Below are 9,333 nucleotides of genomic sequence, written 5' to 3'. Positions count from 1 at the left end.
ACAGCTGTGTAGCTGGGGACAAGCTCCCTGATTGTAACATGGGATAAGGAGACAGGACACCTCCTAGCACTTAGCACAGTGCCTGGCACACAGGACACAGCCAATAAATGTTGCTTATTGTATTAGTTTCTTAAGGCAGCTGTAATAAATGGCCACAAATTTCATGGCTTAAAACAACACAAATTTATTAGCTTATACGTCTCAGGTCAGAAGTCTGAAATGAATTAAAAGGGGTTAAAATGAAGGTGCTGACAGGGTGGGGACCTTCTGGAGGCTCCAGGGAGGAATCTGCTCCTTGCCTCTTTCTTACACCTTCTGAGAGTTTTCCTCTTTCCCTTGGCTCCTGGTTGCACCTCTCCTATCTCTGCCTCCTCCTTCACAGAACCTTGACCTCTCCCTGTCTCCTCATTATAGGAACCCTTGTGATCACACTGAGTCCATCTGTCTAATCCAGGATGCTCTCCACACTCAAGAGTTTAAACTTAATCACACCCATCCAATCCCTTTTTAATGTAAGGTGTTTCCAGGGATTCAGATATGGACATCTTTGGAAGCTATTATTCAGCTTGCTGTCTTTAAAAGTGAAAGTTGCTCAGTCATGTATGCCTCTTTGCGACCCCATGGACTATATAGTCCATGGAATTCTCCAGGTCAGAATATTGGAAAGGGTAGTCCTTCCCTTCTCCAGGGGATCTTCCCAGCCCAAGAATTGAACCCAGGTCCCCTGCATTGCAGGTGGATTCTTACCACCTGAACCACATTATTCTTGTTATTTCAGGCCTTAATTTGTTAAATTAAATTTACTTTTCCTTTTATCCTTAGAAATACCTGGTATTGGTCAAGGTTAGAGAGAAGTCACACAGATAAATATTGATTTGCTCTAATAAGTATAACTGGATATTTCTGATCCTAACATATGTTTCATTACTAATTTATTAATTCCTTAATAATTGGGCTTAAATAACTTTTAAAGATGATTAGCAAATAGGCTGTAATTATTTTGTGTCACCTATCATATAAGGATATGATCTGATGCAATGATAGCCTCTAAGCACATTAGCAAACTACACGAGAGATCACAGAACAGAAAGACATAAGTTAATTACAAAGTCATAGTTTATTAAATATATTTAAAACTCAAAGCAAGAGTTGACAGAGAGATAGATGAGACAGGATAATACAGTTAGAATAAGTTAGGATGTCATGGGAGAAATGACCTGCTAACGGGTCCTAGGTTTTATAATGTTCGGGTGTTCTTTTTCTCTTTCTCTTGGCCACCAGGTCCTTCCCTGCTGATTATTTGATTTGTAGAACCAAATTTGAAGTATGTGCAAGGGGCTTATAGACAAAGGTGCCAGGACCAATGACACACAATACTCTGTCAGAAAAATGCACAGGCAGACAGCTTGCCAGTTAGTCTGCTTAATAACTGGGGGTGTTATCTGCCTTTTTTGGATATAACATACCTGGATCCATAATGGAACTATATTAGGTTTCACCAATAGGTTGTGGATATAAGAATGAGATACCTCTAAGCCCATAAGATACATTTTTAATATATGGTATTTTATCCTTTTTTACTTTATGTGACACTTTTGTTTATTTCAGCATATAATTTATTTTTCCATCTTTAGTGTGTCCTATAGATTATTATTTACTATTTATATTTAGTTCAGATTAAGGATTCTGCCTATATCTCACAGGCTACTTGTTTACTCATTATATACTTGTGACACATTGTGAATTTTAGCTATGTCTCATAGTAGATCTGTTTATTTATCTTGGCTTATCATTTTTTATGGGTTATGTTCATGCTGTTTGTTTTCTTGTACTCTATGGCAGAATTGAATATTTTAAAAATTATAAATAAAATTCATATTACCGTGAAAAAAGGGTGTAGGAGAAGAGGACACTGAAAAGAGAGTGAAAATATCAGATACTGATTTTCATGACAAAGTTAATGATGGTTAATAATTGTTACTATCTTAACTAATAATTAGGGCTTCCCTGGTGGCTCAGATGGTAAAGCGTCTGCCTGCAATGTGGGAGACCCAGGTTCGATCCCTGGGTCGGGAAGATCCTCTGGAGAAGGAAATGGCAACCCACTCCAGTATTCTTGCCTGGGAAATCTCATGGATGGAGCCTGGTAGGCTACAGTCCATGGGGTCGCAAAGAGTCGGACACGACTGAGCGACTTCACTTCACTTTAACTAATAATTAGTTTGGGATCTTGCCCCACAGGGCTTAGAAATGTGTTTTTGAAGTTACTAGCCACACTTGGCATTCTCTATTCAGCCTTAGAGGTCTCTCAGCTAGAATGAACTCCCGCCTACTTAGGAAATGTTCTTTTGTAGTTAACCCTTCTCTTTTGTGTTCGTAATGGTTTTTTTTCTTTTCCACCAAAAAGTCACTTGTCTTTTTCATGATGCTCTCTGAATCTCTCCTCTGGCTCTGACCTGATCTCATTTTTCTCTCTGCCAAGCCCTGACAAAGAGCTGCACACACCAGCTGCCTAGTTATTACTTTTTAATAGTTTACTATAATAAATACATACATGAATTATTATAATGTTATATGTGATAAGTGCTTATTATTTACTAATAAATTAAAACATTTAAAAAATTCTAGTAACTACCTAAAATCTTATTTTGGTCTCCTCTTTTCTGATGCAAATACATGCTTGAAGGTAATCAGTAGCATCTTAAACCACCAAGCACACTTTGTTCTCTCTGGACATTTGTTACTATCCATTTTGAGGCTCTTCAATCTTTTCCTTGCTTGGAAAGAGTGTGTGGGAAATGGCATTACTGTTGACCAGGTGGTCACCTCCTCTGCCTCCTTCTCTATTTCCATGGGAGAAGTAGTATGCTTCCCATTCCCTTGTAAGTATTGAACTTGACCACTGAAGAACAGGCCGGAGGGACAGGGAGTGTGTTCAAAGGTTAGGCCCTAAATGGCCTGGTGTGCTTTCTCCCACCCTCCAGCAGTCTGTACCTCCTGCCCTGGGGAGAATGTGTCCACTAAGCCACTGTCCCTCTCAACTGAGTCAGGGAGTGAGGCGTGTGTCACAGCTCAAGCCTGAAGCAGTGCAGTCACCATTGTAAACCCTATGGGGATGAGATTGGAGATGGTGTCATGAAGGGCACCACCGACTTCTACCTCTGTGGCTCTTTGCCAAAGAGCTTCCTCTGGCCACTGGAGTCCAACCTGCCATGCTCACCCGGGCCAAAGATGCTGCGAAGTTTACCTCCATGAGAATAACTCTCAACTCATCACTGATGAGGACGTCTACAGAGCACTCATCTCCCTTCCCTCACAGGCAGGAAAACTCTAAGGCCCACATTCTATACTGGCTGGAAACAGCTCCAGCTGGCTTCATTGCTCCATCTCACTTCCTACTCCTTTTCTGCATTTCTCATCTAAGAGTATGCTTTTGGGAACCTATACTAAGGCAGTAAGGGGACTGGACCTATCCTGTTGACATGCCAGACAAGCACTCAGTGAGGTGACCTCAGGAACACCTGGGGTGAGGGGGTGAGAGGCTGAATAGGGCTAAAGTTGAATGTGGTTCAACTTTTCAGGGTTTGGGGCAGTGAGAGACGCCCTGAACTCCTTTATCCTCAAGATCTCATACCCTTGAACTCCCAGTCCACCAGAGAGCTAGGATCCATCTCCTTTGGATGTCTACCACAAGAGTATCAATGATCAGAGATATCTAGTGACATTATGAAAGCCAGGGAGCACAACAGCCATCTCAAGTCAAGAGCAATTGTCTCCTTCCTTGTCTCTCCTCCCATCTCTCTCTAGTTAGTTCTGAAAGTTTGAGTGGGAAAATCATGTCTTCACAGCTGATTAAGCTCCTATCCACTGGCTGTAATCATGATGCCAGCTTAAGTTTGTACAAGGGGCGATGGAGGATATGAGCTATATAAATGATGTTTGAGATGGAAGCTTTAGCCTGGGCTGGTCTTGAAGTAACTGAAAGGCCCCAGAAGGTAATCACCCAACCTACCAAGTAAGTGATTCACTATTTGCCAAGGAAGGGAGATATTACGGGACGTGGTTGAAAGTAGTGACTAGAGGGAAAATAATCCAGTTGTATTTAAACCCTCTTCTCAAACTGGTTATGAGAGTAATTTCAGAGATGAATAAAACCCAAGTGCCTATGTCAGAATGGCTTTTACCTCAAGAAAAAAAACTGTCTGGCAGAAACTTATCTAATAATATTGAAACATAAATTCAGCTTGTGTCTCCCCATACACCATCCCTAAATGAAACTGAAAATGTTTGCCAGTGAAAATGTTCCCTGTCACATTGTCTGATGAAGGCTCTGTACTGAGGAAAACCATCTGTGGCATAGAGAAGTAGTTACTACAAAATCCTCAGCATTTTATTGTTGAGTTACTCCAACTCCTGCAGGTCAAGAATAAAATCCTCTTGGAAAAACAAGATGGGAGAGTGTCCACAGGGGTATTCAGAGTTCTTAACTCCACAGAACAATATTAAGCCAAGAAAGCTTAGAATTATAGGGTTTAGTCAACTTAATGTTCCCACTATTCCTGGAAGGAGAGGGGTGTAATAGATACATTGAAGGGAAGGGCCTTATGTTCTATAAAATGGGGGGTTTCACACAAGTCTTTTTGCAAAATGTGGATTTTTTTTCCCTTCAAAACTGAGAAGAATAAGAAGAGAGAAAATTCTTCCAAGAGGGCACAGCTATATTGATCTAAAACATAAAATGTTACAGCTGGGAAAGACCTTAAAATGATCTCATCTCAATTTTATAAATCCAGAGGCACAAGCTCTTGATGCCAAGGCTATTCTTTTTATTAACCATGACATGGTTACTTCACAGGAAGTAGAGACTTAGATCATAGCCTTATGATCATGGAATCAGAAACCCTCCGCCTCTGGGCCACCAGGCACCATGTCAATGACATTGGTATAGATGAGTTTGCTTCTTTTGCACAGCCAGATTTCATGACACTGTCTTCTAAAGATAAGAAATTTCACATTGCTTTATAGATCCAACTCTGTAACACTCTTTCACTAGCTAGAGGGAGAAAAAAGTGTGAATTTTAAAGAAATGCATCATTGTGGGTGGAAGGAGGTAGTTCCCAGAATCCTTGGGAAAAAGTAATGGAAACTTTTAGACTGGGTTTGCCTCCATTATTAACATTTTATCTGTGCTCATGTATCATTCTCTGTTTCACTGTAGTGAAACTAGCAAGTTGTCCTTAAATTAAGATGCTTACTATACTTGCCTCCAGATGAAATGACTGAAAAGTCAACAAGTATTTTAAAAATCAGACAAGGCTCAAAGAAAAAATAATCAGAGTGGGTTTAGCCCGGGGTCATATTTTGGGAGAGATGGAAAAGAGAAATATTTAAAATGGAAAAATGCACCAAACATAAAAAGAAAAAAGCGGGATGAAGTCATACAAAAAAGACAGAGGAGTAGGAGGGGAGACAGGCAAGGACCTAAGGGTCCCCTTGGGGCTTAACCTTCAGGTGGTGATGTTTGAGGGGTGCCTGGTCCTTTTCTTCAGAATTTCTAAATGCATTGCCTCTTTTTGGTGATGCCCAGTTCCTTATTTTAAAATTCTGGCCTTATAAGCAACTCCTGGCTCTGAGATAAGAGCCTATTTCTTGCTTTTTCGACACTTACTATACAGCATGGAACAATGAATGATCGTCTCTTTTTCCTCCAGCCCCAGGATCATGTGAGCATGCCCAGAGGCTCATATGTGATGGAATCAACTAATAAAGATGATAAACACCATCTTTCCAATGTGTTCAGAATCAGGAAGGCTGATTAAACAAATCACTGAAAATATTTTTGACAGGAAAAACTGGTTCCAAGTAAAATCAGTCATTATTATGTGACTTCTTTTTATGGACACAGAAAATGCATCAGGCCCTGTGGACACAGAAGTGTGAGACACTCTCCACTGCTTTCCACAGCAACCTGATTTTGTAGAAATATGAAGTTTATGAGAGCTATCTTTAGAAGCCCTGGGAAGCTAAAGATATTTCATATTCAGACATGACTCAAGAAAAAAAAAGTATGATTATGATATTCTCAGTTCTCATTTCTCTTAGAGGAATCTAAACCAGAATTTGCTAAACAAAGATAGACTTCTCAAATTGAGAGGTTATCCACTATCTGCTAAAAAAGAGTAACTGAAAACTGTGTAAGAAATATGAGTTTTAAAGTGGAAATATTAAAAGGTTCAAGATCAAAACAGTTGAACCTGGTAAATAAGGACATTATAAATAAGGAACGTTTGCCCTATTCTCACAAACAAGCCAAATGAGGAAACACTCTAAGACAAAGAGGCATTAATACACATGCCATCGTGAGGAAATCAGTAAGAGTGAAAAATAAGAAATCAGTGAATAATCTTGGACACAATTTCTCCCTATTTAATAGCCAGGAAGTGAATGAGACCTTTGAGAAAGAGGAGGTAACCCTCAGAGGAAATGTGAATTTATCATCACTGTTACTTGCAGATGGTATTTTTGTGTCTGTTCTCATACAGTCATTCTCACTGTTGCTATATTGGACAGTGGATGACACACTAGTACTCAGAGGGTATATAAGCCATTATGAGAAAGCTGAAGTGAAATGATGAATAGTTGATGACCCTCTACATATGTAGCTGGCATAAACTGTATTATTTTCAGGCGGACAGAGGAACATGGTGAAAGACATCGTATCTGTCAAAAAAATTCCGGTTCAAAGTCATTGAACTCTGAATAATTTAAGCAAGAAAAAACTCAAGGGGGTACAGTAACTAAAGTTAGGGAGGAATCAAAAGATGTGTAATTAATCAGATCCAGGGCTGCAAGTGATGTTATCTACATTCTGTCTCCCTGTATCTCGAGATCTCTCTCTATGCACAGGTCAAGATGGCACCAGCAAATAAAAATTCACATTCTTCTAGCTTAGTAACACTGGGATTACAGTCATTTTTCCTAATCATCAAAAGAATACACATCAACCCAGTGTAAGACAATATGCTCATCCCTGAATTAATCACTCATCCAGGGGGATGAGAGATTCTGATTGGCCAGAGTTTCTAATAAGTAACGTATTTAATCTCACAATCTTAAGTATGAGCAGATATCAAGAATTACCAGATATCTGAGGAAAGTCTCTAACACACAATATTGAGACCAATACACCTACCAGAGAAAATGCCAGCTAGATATGACAGTGGCTTTGTACGGAGAAGACAAATCAGAAAACCAAAAACCTTAAAAGTCTATTGATAATATCACCAGAGAAGATATTGCAAGCATGAAACAAGAACAAGCTATCATAAAAACACAACATTAAGAAGATAACTATGCCTCTTTTAAAAAAAATTGTCTTTAAATGACAGCACAAATGAAAACCTTGATAGTTGGGTTGGGAGACATATTTCAAGAAGTCTTCCAGAAAGTAGCTTAAAAAACACCCGTGGTGGATTCATGTCAATGTATGGCAAAACCAATACAGAATTGTAAAGTAAAATAAAAAATAAATTTAAAAAGAAAGTAATGATTCAGGAAAATAAGAAAATTAAAAGAGCAGTCCAGCACATCAAAAAGCCAAATCAGAGGTCCTCCAAAAGATAAAAACAGAGGCAAAAAAAAAAAAAAAAACATAAAAAACATAAATAAAATGTTTAGAATCAAAGGACTTATGCTTCTAAATGGAAAAAACTGACAGAGCAAATAGGGTCATGGATAAAAATAAACACATGAGGACCCATCATCAAGAAATTCAGCATCCTAAATATAAAAAGATCCTAGATACATGCTGCGAGAAACAGAGACAGAGTGAGAGCAAGAGAGAGAATAAACAGGTCACATATCACTACTCAGAAACTGGGATCATTTCAGACTGCTTAACAGCATTACTGGAAGCTCGGAAACAAAGGCCCAGTGCTTTAAAAACAATTTTCCATCAAGAATCCTGTACTCAACCAAATTTATTAGTCAAATGAAAAGGTCTCAAAGACTTACCATCTCATCTTCATAATTCGGAAGCCACCTCAGGGTAGGCTTTACTGATGAAGAAATCTGAATACATGCCCTAGGAGATAGGTACAGGAGAGAGGCGGCAGTGTCGAAGGTGCAGAAGGCAACACAACTGGAGAAGCACAGATGGGAAAGCTTCAGGAGAGATTTCTAGAAGAAAAATGAACATTGTAGGACAATGGGTGTGACTGGACCTCTTGAAAAGAGATTCAGACACTTGCTAAAAAGTATGGTATTTAATTAATATTTAATGCTAAGGACACAGAAAACTTAGCATGCCTATGCAAATTCCTATGCAATTACCAATCACAGGAGAATCAAAAGTATATACAAGGAAAAGTAACCATGTTTTACAACAAAGCTCACCACTGTATAGTATTTATATAGCCATAATAAAGGAGAACACTGGGGAAAGGGAGGATGTTAAATGTTCATTTTCCACAGTGGGAAGTCAGTTAATTTTGCCTGAGCCAAAAAATCAAGCAGCAGCAATTACTGAGAGAAACATGCTATTTAGAGAAATAGAATAAATAAAAATAAATCAGCTAAGAAAAGAAGAAAGTGATTTTTCTCAATGGGGGCAAATGGCAGGGGAGACATTTGGTTTTATATGAACCTGTAAAAAATATTATATGTGCATTTTATGCTCATTATAACTTTGCACACAGAAATATAACTTTGATAAATACAGATGTTAAAGAAACAAAAACAAATCTTGCATTCTACCTAGCTCATTTTCTTTTCTTAGAAACCCTAAGCTCTAAATGTCTTTGGAATTGTCATGTCAACAATTAGCTAAAAGAAGGTGACAACAAATAGATTCGGGTTTTTTTGTTGGTGGTGGTGATGTAAATTTAGTAAAAGTGACATAAATAAAAAGGAGACTGAATAAGGCATGTTGACAGTAAAATCATTTTTACGCCACAATCATTTATTTACACTAACATCGAGATTTTATTTTTTTTTAAGATCTATTTTTCCATAGTAGATAAGTATTGGAAGACTATCATGCTTTTCCCTTGGGGGCAATCAATAAAATTACCTTATAGCAACTATTTAATAACTTTTATATTTTTATCATATATAAAATCAGAACCATGCCTCCTGAAATTGGTATGTGCTTAATCAATAACAAACCAGATTTTTTCTCAGAATCAACTAACTTTATCAGGATGATCAAAAACTGTGAAATTCAAAATAAGCTCTGCTATCATAGAAAGAGGGATTCCCAGGTGGCAGCGTGGTAAAGAATCATGCAGAGACAAAAGAGATGCAGGTTCGACCCTGGGTCAGGAAGATCCCCTG

This window comes from Oryx dammah, unplaced genomic scaffold, assembly GCF_014754425.2.
Source record: "Oryx dammah isolate SB20612 unplaced genomic scaffold, SCBI_Odam_1.1 HiC_scaffold_23, whole genome shotgun sequence".
NCBI lineage: Eukaryota > Metazoa > Chordata > Mammalia > Artiodactyla > Bovidae > Oryx > Oryx dammah.
The sequence above is the reverse complement of the archived record's forward strand: the minus strand, read 5'-3'. Positions refer to the sequence as shown.